Source organism: Calypte anna, chromosome 3, assembly GCF_003957555.1.
Source record: "Calypte anna isolate BGI_N300 chromosome 3, bCalAnn1_v1.p, whole genome shotgun sequence".
In the NCBI taxonomy this organism is placed as follows: Eukaryota; Metazoa; Chordata; class Aves; order Apodiformes; family Trochilidae; genus Calypte; species Calypte anna.
Genome location: NC_044246.1, coordinates 13,809,641 through 13,832,540, shown reverse-complemented (window position 1 = coordinate 13,832,540; position 22,900 = coordinate 13,809,641). Strand labels below are relative to the sequence as shown.

At 47.6% G+C, this 22,900-nt stretch overlaps 1 protein-coding gene across 1 annotated transcript in view; it reads right to left on the bottom strand.

Annotated features, from left to right (window-relative positions):
* TMEM63B (transmembrane protein 63B) overlaps nucleotides 1–22,900 on the bottom strand; it is a 48,421-nt gene that overhangs the window by 24,711 nt on the left and 810 nt on the right. The window lies entirely within an intron of this gene.

Here is a 22,900-nt window from a genome sequence, read left to right as displayed (position 1 = left end):
AATGTGCAACCGGCACATTTCAGACAAGTCTGGGCAAAGCACCTATGAGCATACAATAGGGATCAGTCCTGTATTGCCAGGAAGGAGGAGGGCCTGCCAAAGTCCTGCATCTCTCTGCCTCCTTCTCCATCTCTCACCCAGTCAACATGCAAAGCTCCCTGTGTGCTTCAGTGTCTGCATGAGCTGGCCAAACAGACATGGGGACTCCAAAGCTTTGATCTGACTACCTCAGCTTTTTAGAAGCAAAAACTAAGTGCACTTTTGACCTAGGTCCAAAGTCTCTGCAGCTGGCTTTGCATCAGGCCTCAAATATCTACCAGCAAAGGGCATCACACTTTTCTAGCGTGTATCAGCTCCCAGCCCTGGTGCTACCAGGTACTGCCCCCATGATGCTCATAGCACTGCTCTGCGACAGCTCAGGACCCCCTGGTCCTGCTCCCAGTACAAATGTAAGCACAGATGACCACACAAGTGACTCATTTGCACTGGGACAGTGCCTGGCAGGAATGGAAGTAGACTGTTAAAAGAGAGCCTTTGAATTGGTGAGAAACTTGGGTCTGACTTAAAGGCAACCAAGACCTACACAGCTCACTTCATGATCAAAATGGGAAGGAAGCATGGGTCCTCCACCAAGAAAGAGGAGGGGACCTCCTCCTGACATTCTGTCCTGAAATTGCTAGAAGGTGAACCTGAATGGGAAACTCTGCTTATCTCCTGGGGCTCAGTACTGGACTGCTCTTTCGTTCCAAAGGCTTGAAACTGCGTCTCTTCCCTGGGAAAAACCACTCCGCTAGCTGGAGAATTTCAGCATCAGGGAAATCTTCAAGTTTCAGGTGAAACCAAACCATTTGATTTCCACAAGTTCATACTGGCAGTATTCCCTTGACTAGGTCACATAATGCCTCTTCCATCTTGGAGGCTATTTTCTCATCCATGATTTTCAGTAAGAGATTTTGAGTGCTAACTTCCATGAAGGTCAGGGAATCTGCACATTTCATTTCTGTCCTCTTCAAGATCACCTGGGATAGTCAATCACAAAACCTTGCATCTGAGCACCAGTAAAACACTTCATGATGCCTTCGTCCACTGGAAACTGCCTTGCCAAGCAATACAGATTTAGCTGCAGACATCTAGGTCTTGTTTATGCCTCTTTTTACTGGAACTCCCTCCAATCTGTTGGTAGTGCTTTGAGGTTGTATGGTGCCCTGAACATAATGTACCATGCCAAGAGGGGCTGTACTATAGCTCAAAACCCTAGTGTGATGTGGTTCATGCTCCTATCATCTTTGCTGGTTAATTTGTCCTCAGACTAAAGGCTCTTTGGTATCTCCCACTCTGTGTTCTTCCCCCATGTCACATCTTGCTGCCCTCCTGCCTCAATTTTCACACCCCTTCTGACTGGATGCTTCTGGGCAAGGGGTGTCCCTGCCTGGCCATCGAGAAAAGATGGATGGTGTCCCTTTCCCATCCAGGCAGCTTTGGTGGAACAGCAGCACCCACACAACACCATCCTCTGACTCTGCTGCCAGCAAGGCAGCCAGACCGCCTCCATGTGGCTACAAGGAAGCAACACAGCCACAGCACTCAGCATTTCTGCATCAGTGAGGAGGACCCAGCCCCTCTTGACAGCACCTGGACACTCCCAGGGTCCCATCCATAAGCTCTGCCCTAATCTACAGCAAGGGCCCATTCTCCTCCTCTGCCATCCAGAGGAGTCCCAAGCCTATCTACACCAACCAGCTCTCAGTTTGTACATCAGAGTCATGGCCAACCTGATTTGCATTAAGTTTTGAGTGTTACATTTCATGAGTCACCAAATCAAACACTTCAGTTCCAAATATATCTACCTGACACTTCCCCTTCAAGCTCCTGGCCTGTATATCTATCAGAAAGAAATTAAGTTTGTCTGCCAGCTGGTACTTTATAAAGAAATGCTGCTTACTGTTTGGCTTCCCTTGTTTCCTGTAGGCATATGCTGGTGGCGATGCAGCAAACGCAACATAAATAAATTGAGTGGTGAGACTGATGAGGTGCTGGACCTCACACTGTATATTCTGCAGAGCAGTGGCCATATGGCAACCAAACCCTGGCTGGGAGTAAGTCCGGAAAACAGGACTTCCTCTTCTATCACCCAAAAACAGTAATGTTCCCAATGGACGTTTACAAAACCCAAGGATGGAGACTCCAGCATCTTTCAACACCACTGGTTTTCATCTTCGGGTTTATGGATTCCAGTTGCACGTGAGCTGATCCTAAAGGGCTGCCTTATTAGTCATCCACTGTATGTCTGTTATCAGTCCTTATGTGACTTGGATGTGCTCTGCATTTCCCTTGCAAAACACCAATGGGCCTGCCTCAGGTTGTCTCCTCCATACTTGATTCTTTCAGTGAATGACTATCTATAGGTATATAGTATATATGAAAAATGTTTTACTGCAGAAATACAACTTCAGTTTCCAAGCACTGTTAAGGAGAGCTGTTCAGGTGTAAGACATCTGGCTTGGCTGAAAACATGGACTAATCTCCCTGGCGATCCCTTGTTTACTCTGAATTTTTCCCCATTCTCCTGTTTCTAAAATGACCAAATGACATCTTGTTCGTTTTGCACAGGTGCACATTTTTAGCAGAAGCTTTGCACCTCTCTAACCTCTCATCCTTTTTTCCTTTGTTTATCTGTAAGCTCACCTCATTTTAAGAGTGTCTTGTTTATCTCTGATCTTAATCCTCTTGTGCATAGGGGACTATTATACTTTCCTTCCCTCATGCCCCATATCTGTCCCCCACAAGTTGTCAAAGATTGGGTATTCCCACCTGCATCCAGCTTTTGCTCTTGTGTGAAGCATACACATCTCATAAAACCAGGTTTTTGAGCTAGTCTCTCAAGGTCATGTTGACCTTTTTCTCCTCCTCACTGCTGCATGATAGCAGACTCATTGTAGCACAGCGCTCAGACATGGGAATTCTGTCCACTGGCTGATTATCATCACCTACATAGTGTGCTCACCACTGCCCAACAAGCACTTCCTACCCATCTAGTGATGTAAGTCACCAGCCAGTGGCAAAGAGCATCTCTCAGAGTTGTCCAAGCCACCTCTCAAGGCTCCACAGCTGTTTCCTCACCAGGGGCTGGTAGGATACCCTACAGTGCCAGCCATGGGAGCATCCCTGCTCCTTATTCTGCCACATGCAAATTGGATACTCAGATGTCATTGGGGGTAAGCTTCTGTCTTGCCCTGTCCTCTTGCCCTAAACACCACCACCACCAGATTCAGCATGCACAGGATAGGGCAGTATCTCTCTTGTATGGTACTGTATAAGAGCTTCATGCCCCTGCTTTTAGCCATTGGTTCACAGAGACCCATGAAAGTTGAAACCTTGCATCAATTCAGGAAGAATGGCAAGCACAGGCTGCTTAGAGCAGCATCCCTGGAGGTAATACTTAGCAGCACACAGAAAAACTCTCCTTCACAACAGAACGTAAAAGTGGCACTAGGAGGGAAGGGCCCACCAGCCTGGTCCTCTCACCCAGCAGAAGACACATGGGATGTAAAACAAAGAAACCTAGGGGAACACTCCTTCCCTAGTGGGCACTGGGGAGCAAGCAGCCAGGATGCTGCATGACCTTCAGCAGGAGAAGCCTCTCATTGTTGCTCCCACAACAACAGAAGCATCCACTCCAAACCCTGGCACCTATACCATTGCTGTAACAAAGGCAGAACCTTTCCAAAGGTCCTCAAGCAGATTGCAGCTCCAAGTGTTTGCATTTTGCAGGCTAAGGATGTTCTTACCTTTTCCTCACCTTTCTTACAGCACTCTCAAGGGAGGACTTGCCCTGCAGGGCTGGTCTACAAAAGACCCACAGCACAGGCAAAAACAAAGGTAAATGTACTCACAACCCTGCAGCAGGTAGGACGGAACTCCCTTTACAGTTCCCTGCTGAAAAGAGATTTGGCAGCGATGAAGGAGAAGTCAACTGTTCCTCAACAACACCAGCTCATCAGCAAAGAGCTGTCACAGTAAGAGGGCTGGATGTGGCCAGCAACTAGGACAGTTACAGGAGAACATCTAGGAACAAGTACACTGCACCTGCTGGGGAAATCGTGACAGGAGTCAGAGGTCCAACAACAGCAGCACAGTCCAACCCAAGGAACAGCACCAGGACACTATGCACAGGGCTAGCTCAGCACCCAGTACAATCAAGAGCAGCAGGGCAACTTTGGCCACAAGGATGTCCATACACTATGATGCTAGGAAAATCTTGAGGATTTATGGCGTGTAGTTCCCCTTACACACTGTCATAGCAGCTACTGAACTCCACAACAGGGGAGATAGAGGCTACAAGAGACCAATTTTGAGTTTCTGCTAGGCATTGGGTAAACAGCAAAGGTCATAACAGAGTGAGATGGACATAAAACAAAGCCTTGAGATGATCCATGCCCCCAACCCTGCATCTATGCTGTAGAGAGAGAACAGCTGGTCCTTGCTTGGCATCAATGCCCTAAGGTGTTTCAATTCCTCTCCTGTAGGGTATTTGTTCTGATGCTGCTAGAGGGATCTAATCTAGAGACAGCTCCCCAATAATCTTTACTTGCTGGGGAGAGTGAGGATTGAACACTTCTTTTTGAGTCTTCAGGACAGCTCTGCCTGCCTTTGACTGCCAGGGCTGGGGTCTGCAGTCAGGAGTCACTTGTATGCAAGGGGGCTGGGGAGACTGGGCTCTTAGGCAGCCACCAGCTCTTGAGAGATGCTGACGGGGCTCTTCTTTTCAATGGTCTCTCTCCACCCTATGGGGTTTGGCAAGAGGAGCTGGGCCTGGCTTGGGAACACAGGGAACAAAGTGCCAGCTGAGTGCTAGGCACAGAGATGACAGTGTCCAGCCAAGAGCAGGAACACTGAAGTGGTACTTCAAGGCAAGCAGCCTGGCTTCCAGATCCACAGATAAAGGTGTGCAAGATAAAGTGGCTGCCTGGACTTGGGGGAGGGGACAGAATTTTCGGTAAGACGCAGCAGTGCAAACCTTGTGTCATCCAGACTCTATCTCAATGTTAGGACAAATAAACAAACAGTACTTCAGCTGGGCAAAGCCACTCTGAGTCACTGTTTATACATGGAGCACAACTCCAGAAGAGCAAATATCAAGCCATGAAAGTCCACTACAGTCTTGGAGTTGGTAACCTAGGTTCCCCTTGTCCACATACCCGAAGTCATGGTGCTCACACCTGCTCAGGCCACTGAAATCCTACTTGAAATGAAGGAGATGGCTTGATGGTTACCCCAGAAGCAACATGGAGCACAAGAAATACTGTGCAACAAGGGCTGCTGAAGGTGAAGTCAGGAAGGGATTCCTGCCCAGATAAACCAGTATCATACAAAAGAACTGGATACCTGGCAGCCCCCTCAGGCATGCTTGCCAGGCAGCCACAGCACCTCCTGGACTCTGTTCTTCCAGGCTGTGGCATTAAGAGAAAACCAGCAGTGAGTATTTTCCATGGGCTTGAGCCTGGAGAACACCCAGGAGCAGCTAAGCTAGGCTGGATATTAGAAAGAATTTCTTTACCGAGAGGGTGATCAGGTATTGGAATGGCTGCCCTGGGAAGCAGTGGATTCTCCATCCCTGGAGATATTTAAGAAGAGACTGGATGTGGCACTCAGTGCCATAGTCTAGTAACTGCAGCAGTAGTGGATCAAGGGTTGGACTTGATGATCTCTGAGGTCCCTTCCAACCCAGCCCATTTTATGATTCTATGATTCTAAGCATGATAGCCTGGAGCTGCTGTAAGGCAGACTTCTCACCTGGAGACTGCTTTTCTTGGAAAGCACTACCCTAAACAGAACGCTGATTGCAGCTGCAGCCTGGAGAGGGACTCAGAAAGACTGCACTGCTTCCCATCCACCACCTCTACTGCCAGGCTAAACTCTCCTTCAGCCTTCATCCCACTGACACAGTGGGAGCCATTTATTCTGGTCCCATTTGCTGAGACTACGTTCCCATCCCAAAGCACTCCCTTGTACTCCTTTCTTCTACAGGTGAATTCTAATGCTGAGAGAAAATGACATGACAGTGCTGATGGCTGAGGTCCAGGTGCTCCAAGCCCGGGGTGAATTAAATCTAACCTTTTGTCTCCATCCTTGCATGAAGCCTTTAAGTTTGCAGGTCACTCTGTACCTGCAGAGTTCTAACTCGCCTCTAGGGACAGGTACCAGCGCACAGAACAACACTGGCAGGATATACCAAAGCACACCATAAACTTCCACCAAGAAATCACACTCCTGGCTCCCCTTGCATGGGAGGGTCATCTGGCTGTATAGACAGATACAAAGTACAGCATTACAGAGGTGGGCAGGAGGGGCAGTACTTTCAAATAAAAAGGGGTCAGTGCACCTGAAAGTCAATCAGGGTACTTTCAGGTACCTGTTCTTTGCTGTTTCACATACTGGAGAGGGTGGTCGTGCTGTTTCATTCCTCACTTATACATCAGGACAACATACCACATGCACTGCATGAGAAGACAAATTACTCATCAGAGCAGTGTCTGAGGCCCCTAACACAATGTGACAGACCAGCAAGCAGTTCCTCTAGAGTTGTCCTTATAGGTATGAAGTTTGACTGGCTCTCCCAAACTCAGCACAGGAGTAGGAGTACAAAAACAATTAGTAGATTATGGCATTCCAAAATTAATTACTAATTAATAACCCAGATGAGGTTACTGCTTAGTATTTCTCCCAATGCAAATCTAGCTTTGGTGGCTGTATGGCCTGCCTAATTCTTGTTAAGATATTTCTCCCTGGATCTTCATGCAAAAGAAATCACCCCTACTCAGGAAAACTCCCAAGCATATACTTACCTCAAAATACTGAGGTCATCATAACTGAAGTATATGGCTAAATTAAAGTGTTTACCTAAAAAAGGACAGACTTGAGCACAGTGCTCTGCTTCAAGTACCAAATGTTTTCCAAGACCATGCTCTGATCCCCACCTATGTACACTGGTTATTAACCCAGCCCCAGTTGAGCATCTCAGGGCAGAGGCAGCAAAGATCAAGCAACTTAACCAGAATTTTTGTTTTATGTGAAATAGGTTCCTGCTGTGCACTTCATAATGACTGTTTAAATAAATGATCCTAGACCAGAAAGCTTTCTTCTTTCATGGGGAAATGGTTCTGGCAGGCTTGAAAGGCATGCCATTCCTTCTGAGTCTCTTCCCAAATTTCAGTACTTCTGCTTCTGGCTGCTCCTCAAAAAATACTGCTCCCTGTCTCAGAGAGGGGAGTGAAGATCCACTGATGTCAGGAGACATCTAACCTCCTCTCTCCTTAAGCTCCCTTCTGTACACCTGGCATCTTCCCAAGCACACCTTCCAGCCTCTGACCGTTTCAGTGGCTGGTACCCCTCTGTGTGGTCAGCATCTTTCTAGCTGTATTGTGCCCAAACATCCCAAGCATAGATATGGCCAGAGCCAGAGGAAGAATGGTACTGCAGTCTCCCTGCTGTGCAGCACAACTCCCCTGCTTTTACAGCTCAACAGACCAAAGAGTTCTTTCTCTTTCAGTCACATCATGCCCAAATATCTTAAGTGCTATAGCCTGTCACCCCAGCTTATCCCCTTGCTTCCCAGCTCCTTGCACCACAGCTGCCTCCGGTGTCATCTAAACTGTCCACAGCAGGAGGGGAAAGCAAGCTGTTTAAAAAAATGTAAATAAACACAGTAGTTTGACAAGTGTCAACTGTTAAATCAGTTTTCTTATTTAACTCAAACATTCAGCATCTTAGTTGTCCCATTTTTACACAATGGGACTCACCTGAACCTTGTTACCAGACTGGCTACTGAACACCAGCATTATCATAGAATCATAGAATCATAGAATTAGCTGGGTTGGAAGGGACCTCAGAGATCATCTAGTCCAACCCTTGACCCACCGGAGTAGTTGCTAGACCATGGCACTGAGTGCCACATCCAGTCTTTTTTTAAATGTCTCCAGGGACGGAGAATCTACCACCTCACCGGGCAGTCCATTCCATAGCCTAATCACCCTCTCCGTGAAGAATTCTTTCTAATATCTAACCTAAACCTCCCCTGGCACAACTTAAGACTGTCCTCTTGTCTTGTTGAAGGTTGTCTGTGAAAAGAGTCCAGTTCCCACCTTGCTACAGCCTCCTTTCAGGTAGTTGTAGACAGCAATGAGGTCTTCCCTGAGCCTCCTCTTCTTCAGGCTGAACAGCCCCAGCTCTCTCAGCCTCTCCTCATAGGGCCTGTGCTCGAGTCCCTTCACCAGCCTGGTTGCCCTCCTTTGGACCTGTTCCAGGACCTCTACATCCTTCTTAAACTGAGGGGCCCACAACTGGACACAGTACTCGAGGTGTGGCCTAACCAGCGCTGACTACAGGGGAAGAATCACCTCCCTGGACCTGCTGGTGACGCTGTTTCTGATACAGGCCAGGATGCCATTGGCCTTCTTGGCCACCTGGGCACACTGCTGGCTCATGTTCAGTTTCTTGTCAATGCAGACTCCCAGGTCCCTTTCTGCCTGGCTGCTCTCCAGCCACTCTGTCCCCAAAATTAGCATCAGGGCTTGCTGGCTCTTGGCAAATGCTACCACCCAACAAACACAGCCTTTGTCTATCATTCTTATGGATGATTTTGTAAAGTTTTCCTGCACTAAAGCCCCTGAGTATCCTTGAGTTTCCTCAAGCAGCTGTACAATCTGAGGTCTCCTGCACTCCCACCGGGGAAGGCTATCTACAGGTGCCAAAGCACTCCGCAAAGGGTGGAGGCAAACCCATTAAGGCATGATGGAGGAGAGTCTTCCTAACATTTGCTTTTCAGATCATGGTGTGGAAAGACGTGCTACATGTTGAAGATACGGCAGGAGCCTCTTACAGGGCATTTTACTTTTTATCAATGGAAAAAGTGCTGCCACAAAACCTCATCTCACATGCTGCTCAGGCTGTTCCTGGGATGCCTTTTGCCTGGCTCATCTAACACATCCCAATCAGCTCAGAGAAGCCAGCTGAATACTTCATGGTAAAGTGATAGGCAGCATTAGGTTCATGTGCTTAAAACACAACCTGGACAACGCAGAGCAAGTCTGGATGATGCTACTTATTTGAGCAGCGTGTGGAACAAAGTCTCCACTCCTCAAACAGTGAGAACTTTCAGCTTCAGTTTTTACTCTCCAAGCCACCACAGCTCACCAAAGAACTCCCAGGCAAGCTCAGCTGCTCCTTCCTCCCCTGCCTAAATATCCCCCTGTAGCAGAAGGCACATCAAAGGCATTCCAGCTCACACTTTTTGAATTGAAGCTGCCTGAGGTTGGGACATCCTCTCTCCACCTTATGGTACTGGGCCTGGGAATGCACCTCCTAGACCAGACTCTGGAGAGGAAGGTGCCCAGCTGTGCCCCACAGCAAACCTAGCAGCCCCACTAAGCTCTGCCAGGGCCTGGAATGAGAAAGCACAGGGATTCAAGGAGGGCAGCACCTCCTGGGCTGCTGTTCTGCCTGCCTGTTTATGCCCAAGGTTTGCCACAGCAATCATGCCACAGCTCTGTAAATGAGCAGGGAGTCTGGAATTTCACCCCTGGCACCCTGCCCTCTGCTTATGCCTCCTGACTGGCATCCCTGTCAAAGCCTCTGAGGAATCTCCGCGTGCGGAAATCAGGCCTGTGGGGCCAGCCACCAGGCACAGCTGCTGCGGAGCGACTGCTGGGTCACACATCCTTGGGGCACGGGACACATCCTTTCAGGGCCAGTGCTGGGACCTCAGTGAGGGAGCTGTGATCAACCCTTGCAGGTAGCTCTGCTGGGCTCCACATCACCCACACGCCTGGGGTCTGACTCATGTACTGCAGCTCTTCGGAGATCCGCAGCCCCAGCAGCACTTTAGGGTTGTCAATTGCTCTCTCTGACAATTGTGACAGGTAGCACAGATGCAGGGATGTGCTTGTGTGACTGGGCTGCAATCAGAGAGATCCCTCACTTAGTGCCTTCTGCCTAGCACCCCAGTGGGCACCACAAAGGAGACTGGGGCAGTCATCTGCTCATCTTCAGGGTCTCACCCAGATACTGACTATATACCTTCTCCTGAATCAGGGACCATCTCAACAGGAGGAAGCTGATTGCTACCAAGCCCCAACTTTTACCCTGTTACTGCCAGCTGCAGTACCTTTGTCCCGACACAAAACACCTGCAGCCCCTCAGAGGTAACTGTAGCCCAGCACAGCTACATACATCTCCCTCCTTCCTCATGAATCCTAGCTGCTTTCATGTCTCCCTTCCAATGCTCCCATCCACATGCTGGTAGGGGTGGGAGGTTATGGATGCCTTCCCAGTGTGAGGGGGGCAGAGCTGGCACTCAGGCAGCATCCCCCCAGCCAAGGCTGCACCAGCCCCTTAGAGAAAGGTCACCAGTGCCTCCAGATGCCTGCCAGCCAAGCTCACAGCTTCCAGACCCAGGTCCCACTATGCCTGTGCTCGCTAGCAAAGACTCCTCCCAATATAGCATCAGTTGTCTATTTATAACATGCTGTTTACCAACACCAAGAGCTCTCTCATTGGAAGCGAAGGATGAGACGAGCCAAGGTAGCTTGAGCAGGGGACCTTTCTTTCTCTCATCATCAGAAAATGAGGGAACTGTGGGAGGGTTGTGTAGGTCTGGGTGCTGCAGCATGGCTGATCACCTGCAGTTCCCTCACCAATGCAAGTGGACTTGAGGGCACGCCCAGCATATTTTTTTTTTTTTTTTACACCAGATCCTTTAAGCTCTGGGAAGCTCTTCCTGTGAAAGGGCAAGATTGGACCCAGCACAGAGGAATGGGCCAGCATTCCCTTCCAGCCTGCTCTGAGCTTGGGAAACACTGAGTGGCAGCAGGTATTGAAAAACAGATCTAACACAAAGTCTCCAAAAGCCTCCTGACAGCTCCTAAGACCCTCTTCAACCAGCTCAACAAAGGGCTTCTGGGTGCTACAATGCTTTGACAGAGCTGCTCCAGGCAGAGCTGACTTCCACAGGGACCATAAGCTTTGCAGCCAACCATCCTCTGGGGGGCAGGTGGGAAGGCAGCCCCCACTGCTCACCCTCACCCAGTCTCTGCTCTGCATGATCACTGTGCCATTGCATCTGCTCAGTGTCCCCAGGTACAGATAGATTTGAGGGCTATATAAATCAAGGACATCTGACTGCTGAGGCACTAACGATGCTTCAGCCATGAGCAGAGACAAGCTATGGGTCTCAAAGTGGGGTCGGAGGGAAAGGGGTTACAACCCCAGGTTCCCATGGTAGTGTCTCATGTTTGGAATGCTGTCCAGAAATATGCTCCTGAGCAACAGAAGGTAAGAAATGAGAACCTCATAGGGCTCCTTAAGTTTTCTGGACTTTTCTCTAGAATCCAAGCTACACTCCCTCCGAGGTGGCTGGGAACAAGACCCCGCATGATGTTACTGAACTGCACACCCATATGGTGGCAGATCAGAGTCTTGAAGCCCATCCAGGGGAAACAACCGGTGCCAGTCCCTGGCTCCTCCCAGAGCCACCACCGCATTTTCCATTCCTCCCTCCTGGCTGCATCAATGTCCCGGTGCCAAGCTCATTTTTAGAGCCTCACATTTTCCTCTCCATCTTTGAGAAAGTTATTGCTTTCCTGCCCTCAAATAGCCAACACCTCTTCCACCCGACCAAACTAGTAATGGACCTCCTGGCTTGGTTCCCCTCTAATTTCCCAGATCCATCTCCTGCACCGTTACACTTACCAGTCCCAAACAGGCTGGCAAGGATGCACATCTACATTAAGAGGCTGGATCAATTTCTGAGTTTTTAACCTTCCCTAATGGGCAGAGGGAGGGTTGTGTCAGGGGGCTTAGCAGAAAGCCTCAGATGGGGCTCAGTGCGTGTTCAGCCAAGGCTTGGGATTCAGAGGAATGTCTGGAGCACACTGCCTTAGCCACAGGAACGCAGGACATTGTCATACATAGGGCCCCAGAAATGCTGGTCAACTGCAACAGTTTTGGCTATAAACCACCCACTCAGCTCATCCTCATGTGCCACCCCTTCAGCGTGGCTTCTTCCCACTATCAAGCTAAGGGCTTGGTGGTGGTGCAGGCTTCTGCATTCCATGTTTTGCCAGAGATGCTCTTCATCCTTCTGGCTCACCCCAGTACCCACTGCTGTGTCTTCACTCTCTCCTACCTTCCCACATGTCCATGTCACAGCTCTCAGCTGTCCCCACCTGTTTCCTGGCCCACCCAATCCTCTCGCACCAATTCACCCACCCCCAGCACTGACTCACTCCCTGCCACTCATGACCACACGCCCAACTTGCCTCCAGCATCCCTGATGCACAAAGTCACCGGGTGAGGTGTCAGCACTCGGAGAACAGCAGTGAAGCAGCGTGGAACCATGACACAGGACAGTCTGCCTCTGCTCTGCATCCCACCCTGAGCAGCTGCGTGACTGTGGACATGCTGCTGCTAAGCCCCATGCCTCTGTTTCTGTCCATCAGGATCACATATAACTCCTCCCAGGGACATCATGTAGAAGAAAGCTACTCCACTTGGCAGATTAGACATACCTGCAGCACACAAGTTATTTCTTGCTGCTTGAACCCCAGCTAGGGTCAGCTGAAATCCCTGTTGAGTTACGAGGAGTGATGGGTACATGCTGGAGCTATGGTCCTTTGCTCCCATTGGTAAAGTCTAGGGAAGTGGCAGCAAGCTGTCACTGCCCTGCTGCCTCTTTGTCCACCAAGGCTTTTGGATATACCCCTTTCCTGGGTGAGTGCCTGTCTTGTCCCTGCTTGAGAACATCAACAGCTGCAAGATAAAAACTGAAGATGTTTTTCAGATGGTTTCCCAGCTCCTTGCCAGAGTAAATGCAACAGCAGAAGCCTCCCACTGCCTCCACCAGCTCAGGCCATCTCCAAGAACCAGAGAAATGCCCAGGTGAGCAGCAGTGCACCTTATAAAGTTTTGCCACTGCAAATCTTCAGTCTTCCATCCAATCTCGGTGTTTAGGTACTTCATGACCAGGTATGCTCCCTGCCCTTAAGGAAGGGGACAGTGACAAAGAGCAGAAAGTTTGTCCCAAGGAGTGTGAAAGAAGGAATAAAACACTCCCAGTCCACCATGGCCTGAATCCCAGGACCTCCACCAGGCACAGCAGACTCTCTCACAACTTCAGAAAAAGTAGGGGCAGTTAAAAAAAAAACAAAAAAACCACAAAACAACCAAAACCCCCCAAACCACCCCTTCCAGACATGTTTGAGTCTCAAGCTTTATAAATCATCAAGTTTCAATGATCTTGAAAATCCACGTGGTACAAGGCTCATGCAGGCAAAACGGGCCACGAAAATGCCCACCCCTCTACGTGGGGAAGCAGAGCAGGAATAGTAATGCAGCTGAGCCTGGCTCTGGGATAGTAGGAGAGGGCGTTGCCCCAGAGCTCTGCTTGGAGTCTCCAGAACCAGCTCTGCAAGGAAGGTTTGGTGGGAAAGAGCAGGCTTCATAATCAGTAATGTGTTGCAAGTCAAAGGGTGCTCCGAAATGCTGGGGTGGGCTGGGAGGCAATTAGAGGTTGATCAGGATGACTGACAGGCTGGAAACACCCAGGGAGAAGGGAGGTGAGCAGAGGGAAGAGCAGGCAGGCATCTGCTATGGGCCAGATAGGCTGCAGCAACAGCTTTTCAGGACTAGGCTGGGAGTTCCAGTCCACACCCCCATTCAGCCACTATGCACAGTTCTACCTGCACTGTACTGGATATGTTGGAGTCCACCTTTATTAAACTGCTTCAAGAAATGCAATTCAAACAAGAGACAGAGCATATATGCTGCAGTCCAAATAGCAAAGTCCCCTCTCCTTAAGCTGACCAAAACCTGCTTTGCTCTCTACCAGCCACCTGCACTGCTTTCCTGCCCAGACAATTGCTCCCATATATTTTGAAAACAAGCTCATTAAAACTGCATGCCTCCTCTACTTGATACATGCCTCCTCTACTCCTCCTCATCTCTTCCCTAGATTTTTGAGCTCCAAATAGAGGTTCCATTTGATCTTTCACACTCAGCCAACCCTAGAGACATCAGCAAGCACAGCTGTGTCAGACACAGAGGCAAAGACCCAAGAGATCAACATGTCTCTACAGGCTTAAGCGTGCTGGTGGAGGTGCAGTTATACTGGCAAAACTGCTTCTTGGGGTTTTGAGGTGGTGGAATAAAACCAGACTGAGAAGCAGGAGCATTTTTGCCAAAATAATTATCGGCAGAGCAATCAAAGCAGGTAATCCTACACATCAAGAAGGCCAGAAGTTGCAGGTGTTTTGAAGGAGGCACCTAAAGCACGGTACGGACATGGCTCAAATAGTGTCACCATACCATATTTTTATGCCTTTGACTTGCAAAGTCATGTTTCCTCTACTCCAGACCCATCAGAGGAGACTGAGCGATGGCTGCTACTCCACAGGACTCTCCTGAAGCAGCTCTGGCTGTTTCTCCCTGTAGCACTCAACTCCCCAGGGGAAGACATAAACACTTACAGGGGTTGTTTCCTACAAACCAAAGCTCTGCTCCCATCAAATGGAACAAAGCTTAAGAGAAAACAAAATAAAGGAGTGCAACACAGGGTTTTTTCCCTCTTCTCCCTTTAAAGCACATCAAAGCATTTTCTTTCTGCTGACTCTCATCATCAGGAGCTATCTACTAACTCTGAAATTCCTCTCCTACCAATAAAACATTAAGATATGACACAGTGAGATTCCAGGAGCACTAGGCAGCAAGGATTTACAGGCACACATCCTGTCAGGCACACTGGATCATCTTTATTTTTAACAGCATTACAGTGTTAGTGGGTGAAAGGGAAGTCGTGGATGCAGAAAGACTTCAGTGAGCCATCTGCTGCAGCATCGCGCCCAATCTCCCTCCCAAGGTTTGCTCATCAGGCTAAGGCAGAAACACCACCTCATGGACTGAAAAAAAGGTGTAATGACCCTAAATAAACCAGCAGCTGTGAGAGAGCACTGAACTACAGGCTAGCAGGAACCAAAGGTGAGGGCAACATTTGGCTTCATTCATCATTTTTACTGTGCAGGATGCTGAGTTCAGAGAGGTGGTAGGTGCTGGCTGCTCCCAGATACCTGTTTGGCAAAGAAGTCAGGGACCACAATGGAAGAGACACTATAAACACTCAGAGGCAAATGATGAGCTGGGACAAGGAAAGGCAGGAAACAACTTCAGAGGCTCACACGCACGTAAAGTGGGCATAGGTTTGTCAGGTATCAGCTGAGCCTAAGCTAGTGCTTTTACTAGAGCTGTCTCCTCATAAGGTAGAGGAGCCTCAAGAAAGAGGTCTGGATGGATACCAAGGCAGGAGGAACAAACAAGGAGTGGCTCTGATAGCCAAAAAAAAGGGGTGAACACAAAAAGGGGTGACAGGCAAAGGCACAGACCTCCACCCATATAAGAGCAGAAGGCAGAGCTGGCTACACATCTCTGAAGGTGACCACAGCCCCAGCATCTCAGCACAGATTCTCCTTGCCACTCCTCATGGCCTGTCATTTCTACCATACCAAGCTAATGATACACAGTCATAAGACACGTTAGGCTTATGCAGAATAACCAAATCCCACCTTAATCTTTTCCTTGATTAAACAGATTGATCTCCTTATGTTTCTCACCATAAAGCTTTCCTTCCAGCCCTCAGATTATCTTGTAACTCTTTTCTGCATTCTCTTTAATTTTTCAGCATCCTTTTCTGAGCACTGACACGGGATTTAGACAGAGTATTTTAGTACCAGTCTCCTCAGCACCTCCTACAGCAGTAAAGTCTCATTCCCAGGGCTGTTCACTGCTGCTTTTCCAGGTGTCAAACATTTCACGTAACTGTAAGGCTTGAAGGGGCCTTAATAGATCATCAGGTGAGATACTTTGCTTGAGGCACAACCAGCGGTAACTCACCCCTATCTACAGACTTCTGACTAATTTGTTCTAAAACAAGCCCCTGCCCCTAGACATAACCCCCAATAACCATAAAAATGCCCTTTAAGATATCTTTCTCTTCTGCTTCACCACCCTAACTGATATTAGAGAAAACTACCAAGTCTGAATTCCCTCATTACAGATAAAGTGACTTTCCGCCCCGTCTTCATCCCAACTACATTTTTCTAGAATGTCTTCAATCCTTGAAGACCATGAAGTTCCTTCTTCCATCCTTTCTTTCTCAGGCCATACAGTCCTAGTTCGTCTCATCTTTCCTCCCACACCATTATTTCTAAAGACCTTAATAATTTCTGTTGCTCTCCTGAATAATCTTGTTTGCACATATCCTTCTCCAAGCACTGCATCTACATCTGAGTCTGGTCCTTCAGCAGCACCTTATCTGTGTGAAGGAGAGCACTAATTGCTTCCTGTACCTTTAGAGGTGTCACTCATACAGCCTGGCACAAGGATTTCCTCATCTTTTTCTCCTCCCCAGAAGTGCACTAACTTAACCTGCTCCCAAACCCTAGTAATCCCAACACTTTCCCCTGCCCTGTCCAGTCAGTCTCCTTACTAAACAGGAAGCCTTTTTGGGTCTAGCTTTTCAACAGGCTGTAGGTCCAAGAACGCTTCCTATCTCTAAGACCTTGCTTGTTTGTTTACAAGGCTGACATTTGGGTCAGTGACACAGACTGATTTAAACCAAGATCTACAACATCCTTTGTCCCCTGCTCAGTCAGTAGGTAAGACATCCTTTCAGGCAAGGGTGTTGACATTCCAGACAAATCATGCTGGTGGATTTTTAATCAGCATATTCTCACACCTCCTTAACAGGATAAATACTAACTGCTTAACTGTTTATCCCAGATTATTTAGACAGGCTGGTTGTAGTCCCATTCTTTCTCCTTGTATTTCAAGGCACCAATCTTAGTATCTCCTTCCAATAGATGTTCTCTAAGGTGGCTACTTACCATGCAAAAGCTGCCTTAGTCTCCTCTTTAAGTACTTTTAGAGAAACATTGTGACACTTTGCCCATATGACCACATTTAATTTACCTAAATAGGCTTGTGATGTTGACTTGTATGTGGATTCACTTTTAAAAATTAACTCCTTTAAGCACCTCATCACCCCTGACCTTCTTTACAAGGTGAAGACAGATTCTTTCTGTCACATTTTATTTGTTCCTCTTTTCCACACAGACAGGATCCTTCTATGTAATAGCTGTGTCATCTCTTTTTGCTCTAGCTGTGAGTTCACATGGAGTTTCACATCCACCACAAATCTGGTCCTTTCCTCCCAGATAACTTTTTGACTCACACCAACTCAAGCCTCCTTTTCTGTGTTGTGAGCACTGGTGAGCTCCTGGGCAGCTACTGCAGTTCAGCAGACACAGTAATTCACTTTCAGGTCTATGCCTTAAGCATAGACAAGAGTCCAGCAAAACCAAATTAACTTGCATACAGTCATTCCAGAGAAGATGTCACCTTTACCAGCACAATCTGAGAGCCTCCAGAGCCCAATGGTTTCATACAAAAGGAGCACTGACCATATGCATAGGGAGTTGAGGGATAAATCCCTTTTAAAATCTTCCTTTGGACCCAAAGACACTAAAATTTTGTCTGAAGAACCCAAGAATCCTAAAGTCAGCCACAGAAACTTTCCCCAGTCTGTGTCACTGCCAGGATCTCTCTGACCTCCACACAGAAGACATCAAATGTTGGTGATTTTTTCAAGCGGGAGACAAGGCCTGCTGCCATTTGAGTTTCATCTACGTGCAAGACCATGCAAAGATCTTCTCAACCCCCGGCTTTGAAGAGCCCTGAGACAAAGCCTACTAAAGGCCACTGTTTAATTAGTGAAAGTAGGGCCAGGCCAACACACAAATCTCCCACTAAATGCACTCCTGTAAGAAACTGCATTTATAAGGGTAGTGTTGTCCCCCTGACCCATGTCAGCAGCACATCAGGAGACAGATGGATGCTCTAAGGGAGCCTGTGAGAGCTGCTGTTCCATGTAGGTCAACAGGAGAGAGTACAACACCTCCCCACAGGCAACATGTGGCCTCCTTGTTGATGTGACAGAGCTAGAGGTCACATCACTAGTGGCAGCTGGCTGACTGCAGAGACCTGCACGGAAGCCAGCAGGAGCATCCCTAGGGAAAATGGAAGGGGTGTCAAAAAAAGCCAACTGCACTGTACACAGTATTATAAGGGTGCAGAAGGGATGAGCACATCCAACACAGGGACTCAAGGGAGTAGCTCTGGGGACACACAGTCCTTCTAGGGAGTGACAGGGAATGGTTGGACAAGGAGGGCCCGCAGCAGTCACTCTTCCAGCCAGAGACAGGCAGGGAGGTTTTCTGGCTTGCTGCTCAGAGGCGGCACGATTGTGGTGGTTCAGGAGAGCAACTGCAGAACAGACCAAAAACAGGCAGACACACATTCTGCCTGCAACTGCTTTCTCCTGGTGCTGATGCAATGTGTTGCCTTTTGAATACACAGTCCCTTAAGAGATCCAGCCCCTTTCTTTAACGCAATAGCACAAACATCTTTCCGGATCGGGCAACATAAACAGAAATCTTCCAAACCTTGCTTTAAACCAGACTTGCACTACCAACTGCCAAATTCTCTGGGGAAAAAACAGCATGCATAAAACAAGACCTGTCTCTCTTCCCAGCACAATAACCATGTGGGAAGAAGCTGTTGGCATTGACAATAAGACCAAAGCACATCAAGAAGGGTTGCTCAAAAGATTCAGTAGGCTATGCCAGCAGGATCCCCATCTTGCCCATATAAACTTTGTAGCAACAATAATAACCTTGGCCTAAGGAGACTGCTGGGATACAGGGAAGGCATTCCCACTCCCCCACCAGGCTTTAACAGAGATGGGGAGGAAGGAACTTGAAAGCAGGAGAGGAGGAATGGCAGCTGGCAAAGCAACATTCAAGAGCCATGAAAAGAACAGAAGTATTTCCAGCACTGCTAAGCCATCAGGTGCAGGGAACACATAACGAGCATGAGAAGGTAACCCTGCAAAGGGCAGCGAGAGCTGCACAGAGAAGCAGAGAGGAAAATGTTTTGCATCTCATGCTTAGCAAGAGTGTTTCAGGCTTCCAGCAGCTAATCTGTATTTGGAGCAGAGAGCAAACACCCAACTCCATGCTGAAAGGACATAAAGCAAGTAAGCAGTGCCAAATGTAGGCTTGCAGGCTCAGAGAAAAGCCATTTCATACTGCAAACCTTTGCTCTACAAGCTTGGCACTGGCTTCATGAATCTCCCACTCTGTTGCAGAGAGCGTACACACATGGGCTTTTCATTTTCATTCCTTTATTTTTGTTTTTGTCCTTTTAACCAACTTCCCAGCCAATGCATTAGGTTTTCCCCCTAACTCCCTCAGAGAGCTGGAGAGGTGCCGACAACACAAGAGCTGCAGGCAGAGACGTGTCTCCTGAGAACGCTACACTCAAGGCAGTTCCTGCACAAACCAACTCCCCATATGGCTGACGAGAGAAGTCCTTCCCAGCCAGAGCCTGAGCTGCAAGAGGCACAGGAGGCACTCCCATGACGGATGCAGAGCTGCCTTCAGAGAGGCCGCCAGCCCCACACCAGAGTCCTTCAAAGCCAGAGCATCAGGACCAGCAACATCTTTGTGAAGATCAAAGTGGTGGAGGGATCCAGGGATTTCCTGCTTGAAAAGCTGTGTTTCAGTTTCCATCTCAGCCTGCAAGCAAGCACCAAGCTCCCCAGGCTTGTTTCCAGAAGCAGGAGGAACAGGAGACATCTCTGCTGAGATCAGACACAGGCAAACCTTCCTCTGACTCATGCAACATCCCAAAGGCCCTGGCCCATTTGGGGCTCACCTGCATCCCCACACAATGCCTCATGAGCATAAGGCAAAACCTGGGACCCTGCAGAGCCAGTCCAGGCAGCAGCAAACCTGCCCCTTTCCTTCAGGCTCCAAGCAGGACCTCCACCTGCTTGTTTGAGGGGCAGTGTGGAGAACAGGCAGCCTGGCACATCAGCCGCTTGACACAAGAGCCACGGGGCAGGTGTGGGGATGGTTGCTGGGGCTCGACACAATGTGCTGCTGTGCTGTCACCCTGGGGAGAAGGTAGGGCAGGAGCAGCCTGAGGGACAGTCACCAAGGATCGCTCCCTCTCTCCTTGCTTCCCATCCCCTGAAAAGCAGCTGCTAGATTAAAAAAAGCCTCAACAGTGCTGTCATTCAAGGACATGGAGACAATCTTATTTTCCTAACACCTCCATCATCTTGTCTCATCTATAAAAGCCCCAGGGAAGATCCGGCCTCAGTCCCCAGCAAACCCTATAATCCTTGCCTCCCGTTACCCACCACAGAGCTCTCGGATGCTTTGATATGCAAATCAGACACAGGATCCATAACCAGCTCCTTCTGCAATCACCATCGCGGTGCAGAGTATCTACGCCCAGGGCCTCCTCTGGCAGGAAGCAGGGACCTGATGGCTGCGCAGGCTTCACGTCAGAAGGCACAGATGCTTTCTTTCCTGGGAGCAGGAGCTGCTGCTCACGGAGCCCTCAGAACCCCGGCGACAGCCTCACCCTGGCCACAGGGATGGAGACATGGCAGGTACGGGCTGGGGCTGCACCGGGTATGGGTGGGGATGGTGTCAGAGGAGCACACTGCAGGGCTGCTTGTGACCCCAGGCACTCCGGCTACCCTGGGCTCAAGGAAAGTGTAATTAGCAAAGGACAAAAAACAGGCTCTTGGCACTGCCAGCTCTCCAGCTTTTATCACACATCTCACGCTACCTGGAGTTTTCTGACAGTCCTAGTTCACAGAACGAAGCAATTTCATTGATATTTTAGTATTTTTTTTACATTAAAATTTAGCAAAAAACCCCCCAAGCAAGTTCATAGCTCATTTTATTGCTGAAGAAAGCTAAAAAATACGACCAAGGATATTTTAAAAGCAAAAAAAAAAAAAAAAAAAGGGAAAAGAAAAAAAGAAAAAAAGAAAAAAGAAAAAAAGAAAAAAAGAAAAAAAGAAAAAAGAAAAAAGAAAAAAGAAAAAAGAAAAAAAGAAAAAAGAAAAAAGAAAAAAAGAAAAAAAAGAAAAAAAGAAAAAAAGAAAAAAGAAAAAAAAGAAAAAAGAAAAAAAGAAAAAAAGAAAAAAAGAAAAAAAGAAAAAAAGAAAAAAAGAAAAAAAGAAAAAAAGAAAAAAAGAAAAAAAGAAAAAAAGAAAAAAAGAAAAAAAGAAAAAAGAAAAAAAGAAAAAAAGAAAAAAAGAAAAAAAGAAAAAAGAAAAAAAGAAAAAAAGAAAAAAGAAAAAAAGAAAAAAGAAAAAAGAAAAAAAGAAAAAAAGAAAAAAGAAAAAAAGAAAAAAAAGAAAAAAAGAAAAAAAGAAAAAAAAGAAAAAAAGAAAAAAAGAAAAAAAAGAAAAAAAGAAAAAAAGAAAAAAAGAAAAAAAGAAAAAAGAAAAAAAGAAAAAAAAGAAAAAAAGAAAAAAAAGAAAAAAAGAAAAAAAGAAAAAAAGAAAAAAAAGAAAAAAGAAAAAAGAAAAAAAGAAAAAAAGAAAAAAAGAAAAAAGAAAAAAGAAAAAAAGAAAAAAAGAAAAAAGAAAAAAGAAAAAAAGAAAAAAGAAAAAAAGAAAAAAAGAAAAAGAATCAAACGACCACAATAAACAAACAGGAAGCAGAGCACTTGGTATTTTTTTTTTCAGCCCAATTTATGACTTTGGGAAATTTCAGGATAATTGCACCATGCTCCAGTACAAGGGGAAGAAAACGGAGCATTGCAAAGCCTCATGGCAATGCCTTTTTGACAAGAAAACTGACACCCTCAAAAAATACAGTAGCTTCAGTTCCTTCCAAGGTTACCGAAGACGGAACAGACAAAAATAGAGCAAACTTAGTGCAACAAAACACTCATGAGCCAAACCAGAGTCTATCCCCAACCCCCTCAGAGGCATCTTCTTTCATGTTTATCTTGCTCCTATGCTATCCAGGTGAAGACTGTAGAAAAAGGACTTCTCTCCCTGTAAAGACAGTGTATTCCTACTGCTACAAGCCTCAAGACAAAAAGGCCTTTCCCAGGTAGGTAGCAGCTAACTGCAGTCATTAGAAGCAATGTCCTTAATGCTTTGCTATTTCTGGTTTGAATGGAGCCCTCCTGGTGTCAGTTACAAGCTGAGTGGTTGGCTTACCACTCTCAGAAGCATTAAGAGAATAAAAGGCTATTGGGGACTGTACAGCGTAGTTGTTTGGAGGGGAAGGGTGCTGGTCCCTGCAATGCACTTGTGAAGGCATTGCCCCACACCCCAATGAGGCATCTGCAGAACCATCTAAAAGGCACCTGTGCTGTGCAACCCTCCAGTGGCTTTGACTGCTACTAAGAGGATGCTCCTGCCCTGCAGCTTAGGGCCTTCCATGCATCCTTATTCTGGAATGACACAATAGACCAGGACACATCCACAGTAACACACATATATAGAGGGGGTGTCTCCTCGTGGACTATGCACAACTAGCCACCCTGAGAACACACTGATCGACCTTTTACTTCCAATTCCTACTATCAAGGGAAGAGTGAGCAAGGGAGGTGCCCAAAATCCCAAATTCCCCAAACTCCTGGTGTCCCATCCAGCAGCACTATCAGACCTGCTACAGGCACCTGGCTGACTGCAGCCGCGTCACAGATTTTTGGCCTGATGCCTCCATCAGGTAGTCACATCCAGAATGCACTCCAGGACAGGGGGAAAAAAACATGGCTTGCTGATCTGGAGGTGCTGGTGATAAAGACAAAAGCATAAATGCACTGCTTGGCTACAGGGTCACAAGCCCTACCTGACAGCTCTCTGCTACGTCTCCAGGGTACGAGAGAGGCAGAAATTTGCCTCTTGTTCCTGAAACATCATCCCTCCTGCTTCCCTGACACTCTCCCTTCTCAGCGGTGCCTGGAGGAGAGGCAG